This window comes from Aotus nancymaae, unplaced genomic scaffold, assembly GCF_030222135.1.
Source record: "Aotus nancymaae isolate 86718 unplaced genomic scaffold, 86718_ANA_hifiasm-v0.15.2.pri h1tg000014l, whole genome shotgun sequence".
NCBI classification, from domain to species: Eukaryota; Metazoa; Chordata; class Mammalia; order Primates; family Aotidae; genus Aotus; species Aotus nancymaae.
In genome coordinates, this window is record NW_026988425.1 from 90,159,410 (window position 1) to 90,185,632 (window position 26,223).

The 26,223-nt window shown below is 38.0% G+C and overlaps 1 long non-coding RNA gene across 1 annotated transcript in view; it reads left to right on the forward strand.

Moving 5' to 3' along the window:
* LOC105729993 (uncharacterized) overlaps positions 1–26,223 on the forward strand; it is a 662,720-nt gene that overhangs the window by 273,808 nt on the left and 362,689 nt on the right. The window contains exons 3-4 of the long non-coding RNA XR_010342619.1: positions 5,546–5,630; positions 6,843–6,978. This is a non-coding gene — a long non-coding RNA (uncharacterized LOC105729993). The remainder of the gene's footprint in view (positions 1–5,545; positions 5,631–6,842; positions 6,979–26,223) is intronic.

The following is a 26,223-nucleotide window of genomic DNA, read 5'->3' on the forward strand; positions in this document are numbered from 1 at the left end:
AGAAAGACAGTCTGTGAAAATATTTGTTCTGAAAAAATTATAAATTTCAAAATGGAAAGAATTAGAATTGGCAATAGCCTCCATTTAGCAGAATGCTCTCTAAACTTATTGCATGTACTTCTGTACCTTTAGAAAGAGTACTTCCTCAATTGAATGTATTACAGCATATAGAAAGGTCACTTGAATTTGTGGCTACAGGAGATTTTATAAGTAATTAATAATAAGTCAATTAAAATGTATTTTTGGAAAAATGCCAATTACTCAGGATTAGAGACAGAAATTGATTAAAGTGTATGTGTATGTAACAGGAACAACATTCTACATACTTTAATTTTTATTTTAAAGTATGCAGAATGTTGTTCTTGTTATATACTTAAAATATTTTAAGTTGGTTTTAATATACATGATATATATTATTTTTAAATTTTGGAAAGATTTTTAGATAGGAAAAATGTACTGAATAATACTATTTGAGGGGCCAAACAGTATTATATAACCAGTTTGTTAGTCTATTAATAAATGTTTTAAAACGTGAATTAATATTAATTAAGTTTTTGCATCAAGTTGAACTCATAAATTGTCCCAGTTCGAAAGAGCTGTCATGGTTTTTTGCTCCCCTGAGACACACAGACCTCTATTACCCAGAACAGGATGAGCTCCCTTCCCTCCTTCTCAAAGGCATTCCCTCCTCAATTTGCCAGAAGCTCCCTCTTTTTACAGAGATACAGATCTAACAGCTATCACCCCTTCAAGTCACTAGCATGAGCTCACCAGTGAGGTCAGAATTTAGAAAATGGTAGAAAAAACTGTTGGCTTCAGGCGGCTTCTGCTTTTTAACTATCAGTGAGCACAACATTGTGCATTGGTTTAAAAAGAGGAAGGAGAAAATGCAGGGTGTTTTGTAAACTGACAACTTACATGACACGTTACTTATCTCTAACCATAAAATAATCCTTCATTTTCTTTATAGTCTTTCTTATTCCATAGTTCTCTCTCCCTTTACTTCAGCAACCTTTCCCTTCCACCACTTTGAGCCGCTAGCGAGGTATCCAGGCTGGAATCATAATTCTAGTCTAAGAAATTCTATTTTCAATTAGTGGTCTTTCCCCTGCTTTTCAAAGAATTGTTTGTATGAGATTTCAGTTAAAATAGAAGCTGGGGAAGGTCTGCTATAAAAAGAAGGGGCTTAAGATGTCCCTGCAGAACTGCATGGATAACTACAGAACTGATATGCAGAGAACTGCAGAGCTGATATGAATAACTACAATTGTTGGTTTCAAGGGGGTGCCTGGCTGACTTAGGATAGAGTGATCAGATCACCTTTATTAAAATGCAGGCATACTCAAACTGATTGACAGTAAATCCTTATAGAATAAAAATATCTTGTCCACATAAGATCATTACAAAATCCATCGGCAACATTCTCCTTATCCTCTATTATAGCAGATCTTATGCATTGTAATATTTGTGTATATGCCTGTTTTTCCCACTAGACTGAGCTGTTCAAGATTTGGGATCTTATCTTATTAATCTCTATATCCCCAGGGCCTAGTATAGTCTGGGCACAAAATAGGGACTCAATGAATAATTGCTGAATGAAGGAATCATGAATTCAATCATATCTACAAATTCTTAAATCACAAATACTGCAGATGCTTGAAGAATATAATGAATTATTTGCATCAATGTTACATGGTCTGTTGTAAGTCATCTGCCATGGGGACGCTTCTTTTTGTCTCATTAGCGTCATCTCAGCATTACCAAACAGTGTTCATGAGACTTGCACCTATTTTTAGAACCACTAGGACCTTATCCTATAAGATGTAAACATTCTTCATTAGTTTTCCTTCACTTTCAGTAATTTTATAACCCAAATTGCAATGTGATTTAAAATATAAAACTTGATGAAAAACAAAATATTGAACTTTCACAGTTGCAAGATATTTTTCAAGATCAATCACCTGGTATAATCCCCTCAATTAACAAATGAATCAACTCTTATCCAGAAAAAACTTAATTCATCCAAGTTCAGTGGATTGGTTAGTGGTAAGGCCAAGAAAAACCCGTGTGTCCTAAATTTTATTTTTTCCATGATATTAACTGACGTTGGTAAAAGGAAAATAAAGTGAAACAGAAATTAAAAGTAATGAAGGAGCAATTAAAGTAAAAAAATGCATAAGGAGAAAAATTATGTTTATGCAACAGACTTACTTTTTTAACATTTTGATGAAAAACTTCTTTTAAATTATTCACATTGAATGAATTCTGGTGATTTTAAGGAATCCCGTCTAGGTCAGCTTCGCCAGATATTAGACGTGGAGCATCTAAGGTTCGAATGCAGGAAGCATATTGGGGAGTGCTCCCAGAATAGCATTGGTCAGTGTTTGAGGGGAGTCAGATTGGCAAAGGAAGCAGGGCAGTTGCAGCAAAGACTCAGCCGATCTAACGGGGTGCTATGGGCTTTGATGTCCCTTCAGCGTTGTCCCCAATTAAAGCAAGGATACTAGACTTTTTACTGCCACATCAACCAATCAGTGGACTCAAATTGAGGGCAAGTTTTGGGGAAAGATTTATCTGTGGATTGTCAGCTGCCAAGCTTCCTGGTAGCTGGGATTATAAAAGTTTCAGTCCTAAAGAAGATTTGAGCAATGCAACATAGGATTCACTACTGTCCAAATCTTTGTGACACTTGATCCACTTACTTTAGGTAATAAATTCACTTCATCTGAAAACAGCTCCTCTGGGATTCAAGCTTCTTTTTTCTAACAAAACTTAGTAAGGTTAGTGAAAGGAACTACAGCTCCTGCTGCTAGAGCTAGTCAGGAGGCCACAGCTGATATAATTTTTCTTCTTTACTACCCATTCCAGATTCATTTCTGCTCACAAGAGCGACTTACTTCACACCTGTAATCCCAGAACTTTGGGAGGCCAACGCAGGCAGATCACTGGAGGTCAGGAGTTCAAGACCAGCCTGGCCAACATGGTGAAACCTCGTCTTTACTAAAAATACAAAAAAAAAAAAAAAAAAAAAAAAAAATTAGCCAGGCATAGTGGTGCGAGCCTGTAATCCCAGCTACCTGGGAGACTGAGGCAAGAGAATCGCTTGAATCCAGGAGTCAGAGGATGCAGTGAGCCGAGATCATGCCACTGCACTCCAGCCTGGGTGAAAGAAAAAAAAAAAAGAGTGGCTTACTTAGTGACCTAGCACCTCATCCCTGAGGTGAAAGAGTCTCTGGTCCTGTGCTTGCTCAGATAGCGGCTGATGCAGTTGCCCATTTGTTCTCACAATTGTATAAGAGATTACCAAGAGATTATCTACTGTATCTCCTGGATCTGAAATACATCCACCCCTACTGCACCCATTGTATAGCTACCAACTTTATGTCTCCTTGGTCATGTACATCAATTGCTTGCTGGTCTCTTCATAAAAGAACTCCAAAACCACCAGGCAGCAGCCACAGCTTTAAGTATAATGGGACGCTTGCTGCATATAGCCTGGTGGAAGGATTCCCCCATTGAGAATCTGGACCTCTAGACTCACAAAGGTAAAAGTTCTGAGGATGAGAAATACAAATTCCTCAAGTGGGTTATTGGGATAAGATTACGTGATACCATTCCTTGATTCTGAGATGCATGAATCCTTTTTGAATAAGCAGTCAGGCTGCAAAAGTTTGGGTGGTGCAGTTTACGATAAGACCAATGACCACTGGATACATGTCAACACTCTGTGTGCTATGAAGTGTGTCCCTTGATTCAAAACAATGTTAAAGAGAATTCTATGTTGGTGAAACAAATAATCTATAAGCCCTTGGATAGTGGGGCTGGATATGGTCCTGTAGACAAGGCAAATCCACAAATATGGAGTATGTGTCAATATAAGTCGAGATAAATTGCTCCTCTTTCTAGTAAACTAAGGGTTTGATCGAATCACTTTCCCACAAAATAGCTTGCTGGCCTCCTTGAGGGAACGTCTCTGTCTTGTGCACTGTTGCTGTCAGGTTGTACATTTGGCAGCAGCAGTAACTAGATCAGTTACTAAATAGGACCCCATGCTATTGAGCCCATTCATGAACAACGTATCAGCCACCCATGGTTATTTCATTTATGGTCCAATTTTACCAAAACTGGGTGATGATGACAGAACCTGGATGATGCCAACCAGCCTGTATAGTTGATTGCTTACTGCTTCTTATGTGATGGCTGATCTGTGGGGAGAATTTTGCATTGTACATTTTGTTTTGTTTTCTGTTGTTTTGCACGTCATGCCTACTCCTATATATCCATTTATGTACCTTGTCCTCAAAAATGTTTTTTTTTTCCAATCCTAAAATCATTCTCCTTCCAAACTCCTGACTGTCTGATTCATTCATTACTATTTGTGAGCCCATGTATATTCTAACCTCAGGCCACTTTTCCCCCATATATGCAGACCTCAAAGTTATACCCATTGGGAAGATTTCTCCTCACCTCTGTCTTCAGGCCCACCCCTGTGTTGGTCTGTAGCATAGTACATTCATATCTGTCTAGTATACTAAGCCAATCCATCTATAACTTAAGCTTAGCCTTTTTCTTCCTCCATCAGCTATTCATAACAAATTCCCCATACACAGCATGTACATGGTAAGTACTAAGAGAGATGTGCCAAGGTGACAGTGGTAGATGACATGGAGTCTGAGCCACCTGCTTGTGTTGCTTACTTGTGCCCTCTGGCCCTGTTCATGCCTGATGCTGGCATGATTAATTGCTACTGGGCCTCAGCAACCTATGACTAGATTAGTTTGGCAGAATCCAGCTCTGCATGGTTACTGGATGTCTGTTTAGGTGGCCTGTCTATATCAAGACCCCTAGCATGCCATGGCTGTTTGTCTAATAGAACATAATTTGTCATTGCAGATGGCATAGCCTTGCTCCAGAGCACTAAAGAGTCCACATTACAATTCTCTGTTTGAGTCATGCCATAACTCCCCATGGTGACTTTTGCCTACTACAGACATCTCTAATATTATATTGTCTGCTTTGTTGTCTTCAAACAAGAGGTCTATGTGGCATGGCTACTTGTGTCAAAACCAGAACCTTCTGAGGAGTCCCTTCCTATTCTGTGTCTGACTCAAAGATGTTGGTTTTCCATGTTATTTATTTACCAGGAATCATGTTTCCTCCTTAGTGGTGGGAGATGAAAGACACACAAACCGTCCTTTACTGTGGAGATGATCTGTCTTATACTAGACCACACAGTTTATTGATGTAGCACGTCCCTGAAGCTTCATAGAGTTTATAGACAAAGCCATAGTTTCCCATCCTCTGGACTACATGTATCTCAACAAGGTCACCAACGTATCTACTTCTACCTCATCTAGTCCACTCATGCAATGCCATTAAAGTAGTAGACCAATGTAATAGTATATGTTCAAATAGTTTAGTTTTCTTTAGGCTACATGTATGACATAGGGTAGAAGAATTAACATATCCTTAGGATAGCACTATAAATGTATATTGTGTCTATCACATGTGAATATTCACTTTTTCTGGCTATCCATATCTTTAGGGATGAGAAATGATGCATTCAACAGAACAGTGATTGTTTGCCAAGTTCCTGAGACCATGATATACAGAGCCAAGACTAATATGAGGTGAGTAAGACACTTGCATAAGATACAAAAATTTGAAGGAACATAAAAAACTCAGTAATTAAGAGAAATATTACAAGGCAAATTTTTTTAAAAAGTTAAATTAATACAAAAAATCCATGATGAACAAAATATCAAAATTGTTAAGAAGGACAATATTGGGATTACGTGTTTCTTTTGCCCCATGCTTCAGTTTGGCTTGATGTGGTGCTATTTCTGATTCTTTCTTTAAAATTTTGTTACATCTGGCATAGCTCCTACAATTGGGCTTCTACTTGGTTGAGTTTATAGTAGGCCACTGGCATCCTCCAGAATTCATCTGAATGTTTTGTTGTTGAAGCAATTCTACCAAATTAAATGGGGGTACAATAGGAACCATCATTCCTGCATCTTTTATGACTTTAAGGAAATTTTATGAAACATTTTCTTGGTTTACTGTCTTGGCCAGGTTCAGAAACAGTTCAGAGGCTTCTACTTAACATTTTCCATTCCAATAGCTCTTATTCCATAGACAAGTGGAATTAAATGCAGCCTTTGAATTATAAGCATGCATTTGGCGATGAAAGAAGTGTATAGTGGGTTCATGTACTCAAAGTACCCAGGACTCCATTTATTACCTGCCTCTATGCTCCTGCTTTACTGGGGTACCATGGTGAAATTGCAGGTACCTGTGTAACAATATCATCTTAACCTCCAATCCCCTACTGTTTTGTAAATACATGACGATTCCCCTTTCCTCAGTTTATGGTTATTCACAATAAATGATGTAAGGCCCTTTGAGTAAGAACTGGGAGTTGTTACATCACAATGCTTGCTATGGCTTTGCAAAGTCCTTCCTCCTAGGGAACTAGTCTTTTTCGTCAACACATTCTGGAATTGAAACCTGCCTCAGATCATGAAACTGGTGGCGGGGGAGGTAAGATGGTAATATTTCATGGAAGACAGCAAACTTCGAACTTCTAATAATCCCTCCTTGACTTCCTTTGATTTTGTGCAAATGTGCAATATTCTTGTCAGCTGTCTAGCTATGTTTTCCCTAGACCTGGCATGTTCTATTAAATATCAACATATCTCTGACAGTCAGCTCCCCCTGGCTGCTCCTGTGACCTTGTTGCACTGTCATCTATTTCAGGTTTCTATATTTCCCATTTTACAAGAGATGCTTCAGGTCCTGGATGTCGATGTCTAATCTGCCCTCTTTTCTGTATTATATAGCAACATCTTCTACCATCGGCCCTGGTCCTCAGAGTAGAGTCACAGCTGACCTTCACAACAATATGCATCCCTCTCACCTTATTGCTGTGGACAACAAAATGTTTTCCATCCAGACCCTTAAAGAATGTGCTCACAGGTAAGTTTTCAAGCCCTATGCAGTCTATCAACTCTTGTAGGACAACTTCTTTGAATATTTTGATCCTTTCTTCCACCCTCTACCATATCTTAGTTTTGGCGTTTGTATCTCACTTAGTGAAAGCCATCACTTACTTTCAGCTTTCAAGAGCCCACCTAGCAGTATGGTAGTCCTACCCTCTGTCATCCTTGCAGGGCATATTACTTGTATCATGAGAGAATGCTTGCCATGAACTGTACGTACATGGTTCCTGCCAGCACTTGTTATCTAAGTCCTGTAGTTCCTTCGGCATATTGTCCTTTTTCTCCCTTTGTAGGCCCAGCACATATCTAGCTAGATTAGTTGGTGACTTATCTCTTTTAGTCTTTGACCAGGACTGGAGGCAGAGTGAATCCTAAGTGACTGGGTTGTGTATTGTCTTACAAGACAGAGGCTTTCATTGTCTTCAAGGAAAGAGGAAGGATGGACCTTCAATATGAAGGTGTGGACCACTTCTGAAGACATAAATAGTACAGAGGAATATATAGATTAAAAATTTTCAAGTGCATTGACCCAGTTTTCCTCATCTCAAGCCTTTGGGCTGTACCCCTTCTCACTCAGGACCCTGACTCTGGCACAGCAGATTTGCTAAGGTCGATAATTCAATCTTCTCTGGAGTCTTTCTCTGTCTTTTAAATTAAGTCCTGGGTCTGACCCTCAGCTTTTTATATTTGACTATAAGAAATGAGAGTCTCTTCTAATTCAGCCAAGGAGAATATTGTGGCTTTCACATTTTGCTTTAACCTGGTGATTAATCACATCAGCTTTTCTTTGTCTTTCTCTAGTAAATTGATAGCATTCAGCAGCAGCCATCCAATTTCATTGTCCTGTATTTACTGTTTTTTTTTTTTTTTTTCTGAGCCTCTCAAATATCTGAGTTATTGCATTTTTCAGGGCATTCCCTTTTACTGATATGGTATCCTGGTTACCACTAGTTAACATTTTAACAGCTTCCCTGCTACAACACACCAGGGAATGTCAGCACTTCATCTACCACCCATAATGGGACAGACATGACCAAGTTCCCAAATCTCTTTTAGAATCTGTTTCTTTGGGCCAAACAATTCCTTGTACCAACTATCTTAGATCAGATTTCATTTCCTGTGAGCAGAATCTTAAACACAGATTTGAAAGACAGAATTCTCATTTGCTTGAGATTAACACCTGTATAGGAGTAAGGTCAACAGGAATGAAGAGAGAAAGAAACAGAACTGCAAAGCTGTTGTAACAAAAGGCTTAGCCAATTCTATGGAGACTAGAAAGACTGCAGTGGTTCATAGCTGTCTCCAGAAAATACAAGGGAACCAAGCATTTGATTACCAACATGAGTCAGTAAATATACATGAGCTACCCCAGGGAAGAGAGCATAAATATGGGGGAGGCAAATCCCGTTGGCTGAGAGCATTCCTTGGGGATGGAGTTAGTTATAAGCAGTCCCTGACAACTCTTTTGACAGTTGGGGAAATTATATCTGAAGAAGGTTCTGGGTGATATACCACAGCAGCCACTATAAATAACTTGGTGAAAATTTTTTATTAAACTGATAATCTTCTAATTTAATATATTTGTGCAACTGTCTCCAGATGCTGAGTTTGTAAAGGATGATAACAGCATGTAAAATCTACTAAAAAGAGATCCATTTTAATTTACAATATAACCCCTCTAGCTATAGAAAAAAAAAGCCTTCTGCCCTACAATAATGTTCTTTAAAATGTCTTTCTGTCTTCTGGGAGTAAAGAAGCAAGAAACAGAGCTCTACTGAAGAAGTCAGTAAGAATTCTGCAAGAAAAGGATGTGAATCTTAGATTCATTTATCTTAATCATTATGTTTTCACCCGTATTCCCAAACATATAAGCACTTCTAATTGGAAAATTTTACTCTTTTTAGATTTTAAAATATATTTGTACTGAGTATAATTAAGTTTTAAAGAGCATAATTGATTTTTTATGTAAACACCGTTTTCTATTTAAAAAAAAAAAAAAAACATTTTGTAGGATTAACCACTGTAGTCACTAAGCCTTTTAAGCAGACCCTGAGGGCTGAGAAAAGCTGAGTAAGAAGGTGAGAAAAAGGAAAGTACAGGTTTCTCATTCAGAAACTTAAGTTTTCTGAATTGTAAGTTAATAATATGAGTATATATGGGTTCAGGATTCATGTCTCCTGATATATGTTACATCCTCTACACCACGCTGAAGCCATTTTCACATGACCTCCTTAATATCATGCAGTCAGATAAATTATCTCTAATAGGTCCTTATGATTTGCTGCCTTCTCAACAATCCAGAATCTCTCTAAGGCTGTAAGAAAGAGTTTGTCTTTGTCAGCAATTGTCTTTGTAAGATTTAGTCTAAGGCTCTCATGAAATAAAGATCCATCCATTTCCCATTCTCATATGTTAACTAGAGAAGTTCATACCTATTACAGTGGGTCAGACAACGTTAGACAAAATATCATTTTTTCCATTTTTTAATCCATTCTGTCTACTTTCTCCATGCCATCCAAATTTCTTCCTCCTGTTCTAGTTTTAAAACGAAAGCTCCCATATATACCAATAAATGCAAAATGATAATGAAGGAGGAGAATGTCCAAGAAACAGTGAGCGAAACTGGGGAAGGCAGAGCTCACTCTCTGTTATGTTCTCTCCAGTAACTTTCCTTGTTATCCTCAGACTTCATAGATGTGTACAGGTTTATAAAATCTGAGAACATGATATATCTATCCTTCTGGTGGAAAAGCAGATAGATGAAGATTCTCTCTCTTTAATAGGGGTAACAAGACTAATTTAAACTCAGTACTACCCGGAGAGATAATCAATGCCCTTCAAATATGTGACCACCCTGTCTCAGACCCCCATGCTGGGAAAGAAGGAAGACACAGGTTATCCAATTCCCTGAAAGCAGGAGTATCATGTAAACATCAATTAAACCAGGAGTCCCCAACCTCCAGGCCATGGAGGTGAGCAGTGGGCTAGCAAGTGAAGCTTCATCTGTATTTACAGCTGCTCCCCATCACTGGCATTACTGCCTAAGCTCCACCTCCTGTCAGAAGCAGCAGCATTAGATTCTCACAGAAGCATGAACCCTGCTGTGAACTGCACATGTGAGGGATCTAGGTGGTGTGCTCCTTATGAGAAACCAATATTGGCCTGATGCTCTGTCACTGTCTTCTGTCACTTCTGGATAGGACCATCTAGTTGCAAGAAAATGAGCTCAAGGCTCCCACCCATTGTGTAATTATTTCGTTATATGTTACAATGAATTAATAACAGAAATAAAGTGCACAATAAACATAATGCAATTGAATCATCCCCAAACCATCCCCCAACCCAGTCCATGGAAAAATTATCTTCCAGGAAGCCAGTCCCTGGTGCCAGAAAGGTTGGGGACTGCTGAATTAAATAGACCATTTCACCCAAGCCCAGTCAGCAGAGTGACCCAGGCTCTCTACCACAGTATGGCTAGAGTTGAGGGGAGGTCAGAGTGCTTTTAAAGGTTAGGTCTCTCACCCCTTCCCATAACTAAGAACAAGGGTTCTCTCTGACAATTCTTTCTGAACCCAAAGGCTGAGGTGGTGGGAGGACCCTGGCCCATGGTGAAGACCAGGGGACCTAACTATTCCAGACTCCCAGTTCCAATTACCCTATGTTCTTTATCTCACTATCAGTAAGTTTTAGTGAAATGGTGGCTAAACACTGATGGGTGAGACATTGGGAAAGCTAGGACTTGAAGTCTGTGTTGCAGGTTTAGAGAGATAATTCTCAAGTAAGTAACATTCAGCAAACTGCATTGGGAAAGAGCTAAATATTAGAAAGAACATTCAATGACATTATGAACTGTTCCGCAATTACAAATATAAGAGAAGAACATTTCATCTCTCGTTTAAAGCTGTAAGAAGAGAAAAAGGTTTGGATGAGGATGAAGGCAAGATAGGTCAAATCAAGAACATAAATCATTAATTTATAACAAGAGTCCTGATAAGGACAACTGTCAGATAAATTGCTCTTTTGCCAAAGCCTTAGAAAACTTAGTCTGAATCAGCTTCAGTTAGATAATGCTGTTCAAACTAACATTTCCTTGGTTAACGAAGCTGCAGTAACAAAGCATATCAGACCTGACAGACTGTTTAATACCAGTTGGGTGGCAACTTACAACTTCCTGAGGTCACACATAAGCAAGTGGGGGCTTCTTGGACACTCAGTATTTTGGGGCAACCTTGTACCCAAGAGGATAATTACACTGAAAAAGGGCAAGATCTTCAAGGTAAGCTAGTGCTTAGACTAGTCTGTAACAAGAATAGCATGAAATAAAAATAAGAGGACCCATAACTATTATGATCAGTGGAATATTGATAAAGCAGTTTCCTGGGTGAAGCACTAGACAGGATAACTAATTTATAGTACTTGCCAACATTCATTGTGTGAATACTTACACTAGGGCCAACTTCAAGCTACCAATGTTTTAACAACTGATATGTAAAATTCCTGAACATTGAACATTTGTCCCTTGGGAGCTATACAAGCCAGTTCTCACATGCCACAACTTCAATGACAATAAAATAACAGAAAACAGAAAACATACACACTTACCTTGGCCACAGCAGGTTTAGAATATTCACCTCTTCTTTAATACAGAGTATCAGAAATAAAATAGAAAAACTATACCATAGAGATTGTGCAGGTTGCATTTTATATATTAGTGCTTATCAGGTAAAATCTGTGTAGCATATCTTCTGTAGTCTCAGTACATGGTGTACATTCATTTCAATTTACCTCCTTGCTATCTTTATAAAGTTATGAATTAAAGAACTTCCGTACTTACAGAAATAGGCCCACAGGTATATACGGACTCAGTAGACCTTTACTGGTCACTGCCATCCAACTTCTTATACTAAAATGAAGAGGTGAAAAAAACAGACACCTTTCAAGATTGATTGAAAACTCCCGGTCTGGGTATAACATACCAGACATTTTCAAACAGTATTTTTATTTTTGTAATATCATTCTAAAAACATATCTTGTTAGTGAATGTATAGAGGTGTATTAATGTGTCTGAACTTGTTTATAAACAATGCAAATGGCTTACAATTTAAGTACATTTGGTTTCCTTAGAATGTATACTTGTCAGTCCCTATGATTCTAAAAGAGAGAAACCAAAAATAACGCACATGCTTCAAAACAAAAAGACCAGAAATAGAAACAAAGTTTCCCTTCAAAACTAACAGGCCTATAGTATCTAAAATAGACCCCAAATTCCTAACTTCATGGGAACTACAAAGAAGCAGGGCTGCAAGTATCAGTCGGATTTGAAGCTTCAAAGTTGTTATTGGTGCTGTTATTGAGGTTTTGGGTGTGTTAATTAGCTCAATTTAATAATTTCACATTGTATTAATAAATCTTAACATCAACTTGTAACCTATAAATATAAACAATCATAAATTTTTAGTTTATAATAAAATTTTAAAAATTAAGAAGACACTGCTATTAGTTGTATTTTAGAATTGATTTAACCAATACTTTGCATAAAGCATTTTTCCAGGTGCTTTGGAGGACACAAAGGTGGTCCTCGTTCTTTAGAAATTTCACATTTTAGAGAGACAGAGATAGGCACAAAACAACATGGCATAAATTCATTTTGTTTTACCTTCCTACCATCTTTATAAAGTCCTGAATTAAAGAACTTCTATAGTTATAGGAACAGGTCCACAAATTGTGATAACTGTTATCACAGATGCAGAATGTCCTCTAATCACCTCAAAGATGGACGATGGAGGGACTCATTCTAACTGTAACATCTAGTAACACATGTGGGGATTATGAACATGTAGCACATCTAAGATTTCAACTGTCGAAGACAGATGGAATAAGCTCCTAAATTTTGAAGCAGCAGCAAAAATTTTAAAAAATTTTTTTACAGGGTGTGTTGTAGATAAAATGAGAAATTAGGATGGGATAGAACATTGTATGAAGTGAGGTAGAGGATTATAAAGGATGCACTTACAATTTACAACAAGCTCCAATAATGGACAGTCTTAAATCCCATGATCAAAAATTTGGGATTTTTAAAATAGGTGTTGAGAAGTTTATTAACATTATCTGAGCTCACGGCTGTGAAAATAGAGTTGTATGGGGGACCACAGCCCAGGAAAATATTTCTTTTTTTTTTAAAGTCGTTGGAACAAACTGTTCTGTTATAAAGACACATGTACACGTATATTCATTGTGGCACTGTTTACAGTAGTAAAGACTTGGAACCAACCCAAATGCCCATCAATGATAGACTGTATAAAGAAAATGTGGCACATATACACCATGGAATACTATGCAGCCATAAAATGGGATGAGTTCATGTCCTTTACAGAGACATGGATGAAGCTGGAAACCATCATTTTCAGAAAAGTGACACAAGAATGGAAATCCAAACACTGCATGTTTTCACTCATAAGTGGATGTTGAACAATGAGAACACATAGACACAGGGAGTGGAACATCACACATGGGGGCCTGTTGGGGGGTGTGGGGGCTAGGAGAGGGTAGCAGGGAGTAGGAGGATTGGGGAGGGATAACATTAGGAGAAATACCTAATGTAGATGATGGGGGAATGGAGGCAGCAAACCACCATGGTATGTGTATACCTATGTAACAATCCTGCATGATCTGCACATGTACCCCAGAACTTAAAGCATAATTTTTAAAAAAAGTCTGAACTATAATTATTGTGTGAAATTTAAGACTGTTATTTGTAAGAGATCAAAACAAATTAAAACAAATTAGATTGGTTTATTTAAAAAAATAAAATTTATTGTATCATATAACTGAAAATCAAAAAGCTGCTAGGCTCAAAAGATGTCACTTCAATCCAATTTATCTTCCTGTTTCTATGCTACTCAATGTCCACTTTATTCTTAACCTCTATATAATTACAAGGTGTCAGCAATAGATCCAGGCATACATTATACCAGATTTATGACCCCTATAAAATGTGGAATAAAATGTCTCAATCTTTTTTCAAGAAATTGACAAGCCTATTCTAGAATTCATACAGAAAGAAAAAGAACTTGGCAAAATAAAAAGTAAAAGTAAAGCTGAATAACTTATACTGCTATAATCAAGCTACTTTAATAGATCTAGAGATCAATGGAACAGAATAAAATTAATAAATAGACTGTTACTTATGTGGTCAAGTTGCCAAAATAATTCAATGGAAGAAAGATTAGTCTTTCAACAAACGGAGATGGAACACCCAGATGTCTATGTGGGAAATAAACTTCATTTGTTATTTCATACTATATGCATAAATCACTACAAAATATATTCTGTATCCTAATGTAAAAGCTAAAACAATAAAATGTTTGGAAAAACAAGAAAAAAAATACCTGTGCCATTGAATTAGGCAATAATTTTTTAAATAGAACCCAAAGAGCATAAGCCATATAAGGGAAAAAATTATAAATTATACTTTATCAAAATTAAAAACCTTTGGTCTTTGAAAAATACAGTTAAGAAAACAAACTACAGATTAGGGGAAACTGTTTGCAAGGCATACCTAGAAAGGGACACGTCTCTGGGCTATCTAAAGAACTCCTGTGGTCAGGGCCAAGATGGCCAACCAGAAACAGGGGAGATCAGAAGCTCCCATTGAAAAGAACCGTAATTAGCATGTGAATCCTTCACCAGCAACCAAGGTATACAGGTCTCTCATCAGAACTGACTAGGTGGCTGATGTGATCCACGGAGAGGAAGAAAGAGCAAATGGTGCACCACTCACCTGAGAGCCACATGGAGCAGGGGAGACTCCGCCCCCTCCACCTTCAGCCAAGGAGGCAGCGAGTGAGCATGCTATCCAGCTGGGGAAGCCATGCTTTTTCCACGGAACCATGCAACCCACAGATCGGAAAATCCCACTGGCCACTGGGGCCTAGGGTCCCAATCCCGGAGCTGTGCAGATTTTCAACAGCCTCTCAGCTGAAATCTGCCTAAGCCTGCAAGCTCCCCATGGGGAGCAGTAACCAGGACCATAGCTGGAACTGCCTGCTGCCTAAACCCTTTGAGCACCTTGTGGGAGAGGCATCAGCCAGCACTAGCACTCATAACTGCCTAACACACTAAGCTCCCTGGGCAGGGGAAGAGCAGCATCCATCTCTAGCTCCATGCCACGCTTTTCCCCTGCTGGAGTCAAGGACGCTGAATGGCTTGGTCTCCAAGAGATTGCCCACATAGCCTGACAAACCAGCTGTGGCACTGTGGTCTGAACGCCTCTTCAGGCCTGACCATGACACATCCTTCCTCACTGAGAGGGTCTTCGCTGCAGAACGCCAACAACTCCAGCCAGAGGCTCAGGGACCGAACTCTCTCTGGGCCTGAGCCCTTGGGGTGGAGATGACCACAGTCTCTGTAAACCAGCAGACTTAGCCTTTCCTCCTGGTAGCTTTGAGGAATCCAGGCAGCCCAGATGAGTGAGTTTCCCCCAGTGAAGTACACTACACCCACTCCACCAAGAGACAATAAAACTGCTTCATTAAATGGGTCCTGTTGCCTGTGCCATCCAACTGGGTGATGTAAGGCGGCTGCCTCGCCGGGGGCTCGGACACACCCCCTCCCCTCGCGGGGACCTCGGACACGCCCCCCTCCCTCGCAGGGACCTCGGACACGCCCCCCTCCCTCGCAGGGACCTCGGACACGCCCCCTCCCTCGCAGGGACCTCGGACATGCCTCCTACCCTTGCCAGGAGCTCGGACACACCCCCTTCCCTTGCCTGGGGCTCGGACACACCCCCTTTCCTCTCCAGGGGCTCGGACACACCTCCCCCCTCCTCCCCCCTCCCCGGGAGCCTGGGAAAAAAGCCCCATTAGGACCTACCTGAGGCCATTTTGTCCCATCCAGGCCCCACTCCCTACCTACTATTTTGTCCTATCCAGGCCCCACTCCATGCCTGCCATTTTGTCTTCTGCAGGCCCCACTCCATGCCTGCCATTTTGTTTTCTGCAGGCCCCACCCTGTGCCTGCCATTTTGTCTTCCTGCCTACTATTTTGGTCTATCTGGGCCCCACTCCCTGCCTACTATTTTGTCCTATCTGGGCCCCACTCCCCTCCATTTTGTTCCATCCGGGCCCTACTCCCCTCCATTTTGTCCCACTCACCTTGGGCATGACCAATCAGATGCCTCCACTCCCTATAAAACCCCGTGCCTGAGAGGAGTCCCCGCGACTTCTCCGGCCCCTCATGTCCCGACAGCAGAACCTCACCCGGGAGCCTGAATAAATTCCTTCGCATTGGATTATCTTCGTGCTGGCCTCAGTTTCTTCATTTTAAACGCGGCAAGAACCCAAGAACAAACCTTACAGGTGAGAGCCTCCAAAAGGGGTTGTCAGACACCTTATACAGGAGTGATCCTACTGGCATCAGGTTCATGCCCCTCCCTAACTCATTTTATGAAGCCAACATCATCCTGATACCAAAACTGGGCAGAGGCACAACAAAAAAAGAAAAATTCAGGCCAATATCCCTGATGAACATCAATGCAAAAATCCTCAAGTAAATACTGGCAAACCAAATCCAGTGGCACATAAAAAATCTTATCCACCACAATCGAGTTGGCTTCATCTCTGAGATGCCAGGCTGCTTCAACATATACAAATCAATAAATGGAATCCAAAGGCAAAAGTCACATGATTATCTCAATAGATGCGGAAAAGATTTTTGCAATCTACCCATGTGACAAAGGTCTAATATCCAGAATCTACAAGGAACTTAAACAAATTTTCAAGAGAAAAAGAAACATCAAAAAGTGGACAAAGAATATGAACAGACATTTCTCAAAAGATGACATTTATGCAGCCAACAGACATATGAAAGAAAGCTCAACATCACTGATCATTAGAGACACGCAAATCAAAACCACAACACGATACCATCTCATGACAGTCAGAATGGCAATTATTTAAAAAATCAAGAAACAATAGATGCTGGTGGGGCTGTGGAGAAATAGGAATGCTTTTACACTGTGGTGAGAATGCAAATTATTTCAACCATTGTGGGGGACAATATGGCAATTCTTCAAGGATCTAGAACCAGAAATACCATTTGACCCAGGCTTCTCATCATTAGGTATATATCCAAAATAATATAAATCATTCTTCTAAAGACACATGCACATGTATGTTTATTGCAACACTACTTACCATTGAAAAGTCATGGAACCAACTCAAATGCCTTTCAGTGATAGACCAGATAAATAAAATGTGGTACATATATGCTATGGAATAGTACACAGCCATCAAAAGGAATGAGATCATATCCTTTGTGGGACATGGATGAAGCTGGAAGTCATCATCCTCAGCAAATTAATACAGGAACAGAAAACCAAACATTGCATGTTCTCACTCAGGTGGGAGTTGAACAATCAGAGCACATGGACACAGGGAGGGGAACAACACACACCGGGGCCTGTTGGGAGTTGGGATGTGTGTGGAAAGAATTTGAAGGATGGGTCAATAGGTGCAGCAGACCACCATGGCACACGTGTTTCTATGTAACAAACCTACACATTCTGCACATGTATTCTGGAACTTAAAGTAAAAATTTTTTTAAAAAAGCAAATTAGTAGTTAGTTTAAGGGATTTTCACTGTCTGAAACAGATAAAGTGAGTATAAAATAAATGATAGTAAGAGGATATAATCCACTGAATAAAATAGGAAGTAAATCTTTATCGTGTATCCATATTCAGACAAAGAAATTAGTAAATCAAAAATTTGATGAGGAATGGGATATTCACATAGTCTCAACATTATCTCCATATAGGATGCTCACTAATACCAAAAGGAAAAGGAGTAGGTGTAAGGTAGGGAAGCTTGTAGACACTACTTTAATTAAGTGAATAAAGTTAATATCATTAGAAATGTGACAAATTAAAATTTGTTGACCTCCTGATAGGATGTAAAGTGAAGTACATTGCATTTTGATGATATATTAGACAAAGCCTGAATAAAATGCATTATTTAAAACTTATTATTTTTCTATAAATATTGTATTTGGTGGGACTATTGGCAAAACTTTAATGGGTACTGAAGATTAGGTGGTGTGGTAGGCAGAAAGTGGTCCTTAAAGTATTTACATATTCTAATCCCCAGAACCTGTGAATGTTACTTTACATGGCAAAATAAACTTTGCAGATGTGATTACATTAAAGATGTTGAGATAGAGAGATTAGTCTGGAGAAACTGGTGTACCAAATGTAATCATAATAACCTTTATTAAAAAAAGAGAGAGAATTACATTCAGAGATTTGAAGATGCTAAGCTACTAGCTTTTAAGATGGAAGGAGGAGACTATGAACCAAGAAATGAAAGCAGACTCTAGAAGCTGAAAAAAAAAGAAAACATTTTTTTTTGTCCTAGATTATCTAGAAAGAATGCAGCCCTGCCTTCCAATACCTTGATTTTAGCCTAGTGAGAGCTATTTGGATTTCTGATTTACAGAGCTGTAACAAAATAAATGTGTGTAATTTGTGCAGAAACAATAGGAAATTAATACAAACGGTGTTAGTACATTGATGTCAACCTCCTAATTTTGATAGTTGTATTGTTGCTATATAGGAGAATGTTGTTTTTGGGAATTGCTATAAATTTAGAGAATGAAGAAGCATTTAGCCAACAATTTACTTTCAAGTGGTTCACAGGGAATAAAATATATTCAAAGTTTACTTTCAACTACTAAGTTTGGGATTAATTCTCTTTGGTCTAAATTTGCACACATCCTTACGAAATTAGTTATTGTGGCCCAAAGTAGGGAATTCCAGACTTACAATTAATATCCATGAATAGAGAAAAAGTACTGTCATAATTCTACACAAAACGCTTAGTTTCTCAAATCACATTTGGAATATACTTTCATAAGAAAGAAAAGTGGAAGGTAGGCAAAGAAATCACAAACAACAGAACTTCACTGCAGAAAGTGAAAACCAAGAGAAATTATTAGAATGGCATTTCAGAGGAAGTTTCATTTGGACTTGCAGAAAAAGAGAAAGAAGAAATCAAGCATAATTTCACATTTCAAGCCTGGGTAATTATTTTTGTTTCATTAATTAAATATGGACTTCAAGAGAAAGAGCAAATAAATAGAAGTATATGATGTATTCATATTAGGGGATATTGAGTGTGTGATGCTAAAGAGACAGCTGGAAATGCCCATCTGATAATTAGAAATACTAGTCCAGATATAAGGAGAAAAAGGAAAAGCGGAAGTGCAGATTTAGGTATTAGTCGATATAGAATGAATGAGAGCTAGGAACAGATGAATGTCACAAAAAAATGAAATAAAAAAGGAAAATTGCAGAAAATGCCTATTAAATAGAATAATATATGAGGAACTCATGAGTAGGATACAGGTAGACACCAGCATGGAACAAACTAAGCGTCAGCAGTGACGGTGTAGCAGGGAGGTTAAACAGGAAACAAAATTAAAAAAAAGTAGTTCTTATATTTCAGGAAACACTGACTGCTTTAATAAGAAAGATTTCCATCGTGTGCTTGAGTTTGAAAGAGTAGGGTTATGTGGTTAGTATACACTGAGGAAATAAAGCCATCAATTTAGGAACAATCTCAGGCTAGCTTGCTGGAGGATGAAAACCCCTGTCCAGAGAAATTCCGGTCATCTCAGACATTCCAGCTGAGGCAACCATCAGCCAAGCAGCTCCAGTCAGCACATGAGCTGGCAGGTCTGTGAGTTCAGTCATGATCAACCAAATGTAGCTCATACCAGTGTGATTCCCCAAATTCTAAGCCTATAGAATTGTGAGTTAAATACATTGATATCATTTTAAGCCATTAAGTTTTGGTTAGTTTTCTGTACAGTAAGATATAACTAATATGCCTTCAAATAAACTGTTTTAATATATATTTTGTCCAATTTTCTAATTATTCTTGAAGTGGATTTGGTCGTAGTTACCTAATCCTCTATCACAAAAAGAGGAAATACCTGAAAATCATTCATATATTAAAACTTCAAGCTTGCAACTTTAAAACATCTTTGAATGGAACTTTTAATTTTATTTATTTTTTATTTCTTTTTGAGACAGTCTCACTCTGTCACTCAGGCTGGAGTGCAGTGGCACAATCTCTGCTCACTGCACCCTCTGCCTCCCAGGTTCAAGCAATTCTCCTGCCTCAAAAGGCAGCTAGCCTTTTGAGTAGCTGTTATTACAGGCGTGAACCACCACTCCAGGATAATTTTTGTATATTTAGTAGAGACAAGGGTTTCATCGTGTTGACCAGGCTGATCTCAAACTCCTGACCTCAAGTGATCTGCCTGTTTTGACCCCCGGAAAGTGCTGGGATTATAGGCATGAGCCACCATACCCAGCCAAAGTAGTTTTTTAAAATTATTATTTGTACAGATTTATGGGGTACATGAGAAATTTTGCTATGTACATATAAATTGCATGGTGATCAGGTCTGGGTATTTAGGGAGTCTATTACCTGAGTATAATTTATTTTTACAGCCATCCTATTCTGCTATCAAAAATTGAATGTATTTCTTCTATCTAACTATATATATGTACTGTGAGGGATTTTTTTTGAAGGTTAAAAATAAGGTATTACTAAGTGCAGAACATTAAAATTCACAACAAATTGCACTAATATCCATAAATTCTTAAACATTAGTTACCTCTACTATAACATCCTCCAAATCAGTAAATTAAAAACTTTAAAAATACATATTAAACATAAATATGCATACAAAGTACAAATTGCATAATTTCCTTTTGAATTTTAGTCATTGCCAAACTATTAGAACATATTTTTTTTTCAACTTTAAAAAAGTTTAAACAGGAAAAAATATATAACCTAATAAGATAGGCGCTATCAAAACGCACAAAGGTTATATCACACCACAAATAACCTAATGACACATAGGTCAATAAGCATTAAAAAAATGATATGCAAGCACAAAAAGAGAACTTGCAATAAAAAGTATCAAGCAAAATACTTTGATTGTAGGTTGTTGGAGATAGATTAGATGGGAAATTGATGGTTGTTTTTGACCTTGAGGACAGTCATAAAAGTAGCACAGCAGCACAAAATCAGTCATAATAAACTGGAAAAAAAAGTTTGTAAATAGAGCTAGTGAGAAATTGTGTGTGTGTGTGTGTTTTTTTTTTTTCACTTTTTCCACAAGGGAATACGATGATAAATGTCCAGAAAAGCAATAAAAAATAGCTTTGTATTTTAAACTAAGGAACATCTTTATGAAAAAGGATGTAGAAGAGAATCTACCAGAAGAGAAAATTTAAAAAAGCAAAGTAATAGAAACATGGAAAAATAATTATGCCAAATGACTGATGCCTGATAATTTATGATGCCTTTTATAAAATACTTTGGTACTGCATATTCAGTTTGACACACTAACAATCCTAGGCTTTAATAAAACAACGAGTGACAAAACCCAATCAAATCTAGTAATATAACTAGTTTGCCCACAGGAAGTAAAATATGAATTTATAATTCTGATTGACTTATTTCAATTTTAATTAAAAATAGCTAGTATAATTACAAGTTAATGTGTAAGTTATAAATCTGGATCTCATCACCACTCACCACTGGATAACAGAACTGTTATTGTTGTGAATCAGATTGTCTAAAACAAGTTTTTGAACCCACCTTATTAGAAGCAGAGTGATTTATTGACTCCCCATATCATCTACAAGCTCTAATTTAAGCATAAGAACAACTGCTTCTGTTGTAATTAATTCTGGCCATGGAGTTAATCAGGTATTCATCTTTATTGGTTTACTACATAATTAATATGCTCTTGCTTGTTAGTATGGAAAAGAAATAGCATGCCTGATTTGGACAGGTCAGATATTATAGGTCTGTCAGGCTTTACAATAATCTAAAAGGTTTTATTGTTTTGTTTTGTTTTGTTTTACTTCAAAATCATGGAGAAGATATTTTTGAAAACTTTATAAAAGGAGAAGACACAATTCACAAACAGACACTTCAGATTTCAAGTTTAGTACAGAGAAGAAAGAACCTCCTCTCAAATTAAAGAACAATGATATTGATGTGTAGATGATGATGACTCTATTACAGTTGAAATATCTGAAAACATACTCTTGCTCAAAGAGACAATTAGGGCTAAAATATGAAGGTGGGGTGGGGAAGGGGTAAAAACACTATAACGAATTCTAATAGTTTTCATGTTTGAAGGATGCCAACAAAGTAATGTTGAAAGGTGTATTAATCCATTTATCTTTCTAGCAAACTCACAAGTGGGCTTCACCAAGGAATACTGCTGAATATGTCTAGAAATTAGCAAATGAAATCAAAGCAAATTAATTCTCACAGGGTGGTAATTTTTCTTTGCATTTATTTTCCCCAGCATAACATTCTTCTCATCAAACACTTTGGAATAATGCCTATTGAGGGATGTGATGTATTCTCACATCACAAGACATTTAGTACATGGAGACAGGTATGAGTTCATAAAGATCTCATATTTATTTCACTAATGATCTGTCAACCACTCTATTGTAATAAATGGCTAAGTGGTTACCTAAGCAACAGACTAAAGATTTTTCAGGAAGGGTGTGACCACTTTGTCCATTTTAAAGAAATCTGAAAGCAAATATATTATCCTAGGTCTAATATGATCCTAATAACAGATTGATTAACAAGTGATTACCTGCTTTACATAGCTTTTATTGCCTCATTAAGTTTTTGAAAAATGCTTGGAGAATGCAATATGAAAATATATGAGAGAGCAAATAGAAATAGCAATTAAAAAATATGTAAGACCGTTAGCCTAACAGACAAAACTGGCAGAGAAAACACCATTTGCTGCCACAAAAAATAAAAATAATTGAATGCTTCAGATTTTAGTTGTCAGTACTCATTTGAAGCTATTTAATTGGAAGCATGATTCTACAAAACAGAGATCCAAGAAACAGCAAACAATTGCCTATGGAGGATCTAGCCAGTAACTCCAGGCCATGAACAGGAAAAGGTATAATCTGATTAATGTTTTTTTTTTAATATTTAAGGCTTTAAAATTTTTCAACAATTTACATTTTTTGAGGCTAAAGTTTCTGGATATATTTGTACTTAGAGAGAAATAATATTTCTGAAATTATTTGGAATTTCTTTATAAAACTTAAGAATCAGATAAACAAATTGATGTTTTAAAGTTATTAAGCTGGTAAAAATATTCTTATAATCATAGTAAAAATATTTATTGCAAATTTTATGATGTAATTTTATTTTTTATGGTACAAAGGAAGATAAAGTTGTTATCAGGTACTCTGCTTCAGATCAGGGAGTTTGAGTGAGTTAACACACAGAAAGGACATTTAAGAAGAACAGAAATCTTGTCGGTCATGTCCTGGAGGGCACATAATATATACTTTTGTGTAAATTTATATGCAGTCTTTGAATTAATAATTAGAACATGTGAATCCTTACAATGAACGACAATGAATTACTTCAAATGCTCTCCTTTTAAAAATAGTCCAGGGTGTTATGTTGTAATCTGCCTAACATTGTAATCTTTTTATTTATATTTTTCCTTTGGAAAATGGGCAACTATTTAGATTAGAACTTAGATTTCTTAAAAAATTCTGATTCTGCTTATTCCTATAACACACTGTGGGTTGATAGATTAGGCCCCTATTTTTTTCCTGTCTCTCCCAGGCCTTTATTATAAAGCTATAAATTCAATTGCTCACACTCCAACTTGCCAAAATTCCTTGCTGTAGGGTATGTTCTCATGTAAGTCTGCTGATTCTGTCTTTTCCCTTTAACATTTTCTACTTCCTCCTGCCTGGAAAATGATGTGAGGCCTAGAAATATGGCAGCCTTCTTGTGACAAGAGGCAAAAGAATATGTATGTGGAAACCTGAGAAACAGTCTGGGTCCTTGTGGGCATAATTAAGAGACAGTGACAGCCCTGGGTTGAAGACTTTTAAATATGTTGTTATAGTAGACAAAGCATTGTGTATTTAAGCCTTGTATGGTTTCTATTACTTACAGATGAATCCACATCTAACTGGGAGAGGTCAGGCATCATCTTGTTATCTATCTTTTATTAGATATGTTTCTTGGTCTGGGATTCCAAAGAGGCAGACTCTGGGCCAAGGACTCAAGTGAAATATTTTATTTCTGACATGATGCTAGGAAATATCCATGGAGAGTTAAAAAACATAGAAAAAATATGCAATGGAGTGATCCAGGTGTCCATCAGTTGCGGTGATAAAATTTTTGCTGTTACGTTACTTCTAGGTGGTTTGAAAATATTTGAGAGCAAATAGAAATAGCCATTAAAAATTATGTAACACTGTTAGCCTAACAGACAAAACTGGGAGAAAAAAAAGTATCACTGTTGCCACAAAATATAAAAATATTGATTACTTCAGATTTAAGTTGTTAGCACTCATCTGAGGCTGTTTAATTGAGAGCATGAGTCTACAAAGCAGGGATGCAAGTCAATTAAGAGGCATTATCCAGAAAGTTGCAATGTATAGCTGGAGCTCAACCTCACTGAAGAACTCTGAAAGGCAGGGTAGAATATGTCTCAGAGTTATCCACACAGACAGGCAAAGAAGCTGGGGTATTTGTTTACCATCTTATCATCTATCAATGCTAGGTTGAGCACTATTTTAGGGACATTTACTCTCTAGCTTTAATTACCTTCCTTTGCACACTGGATTGGCATGCTACCATGGGGGAAAAGACAAGATGTTAGGCAGAGGGTCACAGCTGATCATGGTAAGCAGTCTCCAGGGGAGGATGTTAGTATTAAGCACATATGGGGACTGCACCAACAGCATGTGCTCGAGTCCACTGTTTATACTAGTCAAGTGACTCATGCCCCAGGTTAAATATTCTCTAAATACCCTGTATTCCTGACTCTGATTTTTAAATATGGTAGCATGTTCCAATTTCTAATAATGAAGTGTACAGTAGAAGACTCAGAAGAAAGGCTGGGGTTACTAATTACTGTGCTCTGCTGTTACTAATGGTGTAGTTTATATTCACAGCTTCCTTTTACCTTTCACTCTTAATTCCACTCACCTTTGCTGCTTTTTGTTCATGAGGCAACTCATACCTTCATTTTTGAGACTATGGTTCCTTTTTTTTATTATTTTTTTGAGACAGAGTCTTGCTCTGTTGCCAAGCGCTAGGCTGGAGTGCAGTGACGCGATCTCGGCTCACTGCAATCTCCACCTCCTGGGTTCAAGCAATTCTCCTGCCCAGCCTCCTGAGTAGCTGGGACTACCAGCGCACGCCACCACGCCCAGCTAATTTTTGTATTTTTTAGTAGAGATGGGGTTTCACCATGTTGGCCAGGATGGTCTTGATCTCTTGACCTCATGATCCGCCCACCTCAGCCTCCCAAAGTGCTGGGATTACAGGCGTGAGCCACCGCACTGGGCCTGAGACTATAGTTCCTAAAATTGACCATATACACTTACCACCTGGTATGGTCACTGATATAGTTTGGATGTGTGTTTTTGTCCAAATTTCATATTGAAGTATAATCCCCAGTGTTGGAGGTGGAGCTGGTGGGAGGGAGGGGATTGGATCATAGGGGCAGATTTCTCAAGAATGGTTCAGCACTATACCCCTTAGTACTGTACTCATGATAGCGAGTGAGTCCTTCTGAGATCTGGTAATTTAAAAATGTGCAACACCTGCCCCATCATTCTTTTGTTCCTGCTCCAGCCATGCGATATGCCTGCTTTTCTTCACCTTCCACCATGATTGTAAGTTTCCTGAGTCCTTGCCAGAAGCCAAAAGATGACAGCATCATTCTTCCTGTATAGCCCGTGAAACTGTGAATCAGTAAACCTGTTTTCTTCATAAATTATCCAGTCTTAGGTATTTCTTTATAGCAATGTGAGAATGGAATACTACTGACACCCAAGGAAGTATGCTCATAAATTTTCTGAGTTCCTAATGCTAATAAGGGACAATTTCTCAGTCTAGTAATGTTCTTCTTTGCCTGTTAATCTACTAGTATCAGGAGACTAAAATTACCAGGTGGCAGTAACAGATCTAGGATTAGTGGAAATTTTTCTATGCTCCTTGATATAAGCCCACCCCCTGCATTCCTAGAACCAGGACATCTAGTTCAGCAGAGCCTAGAGTTGCACTGATGGGAAGCACAAATTTTCAAAAGAGTAACTGGAAGTGATCAAGAGAAACACATCACTCC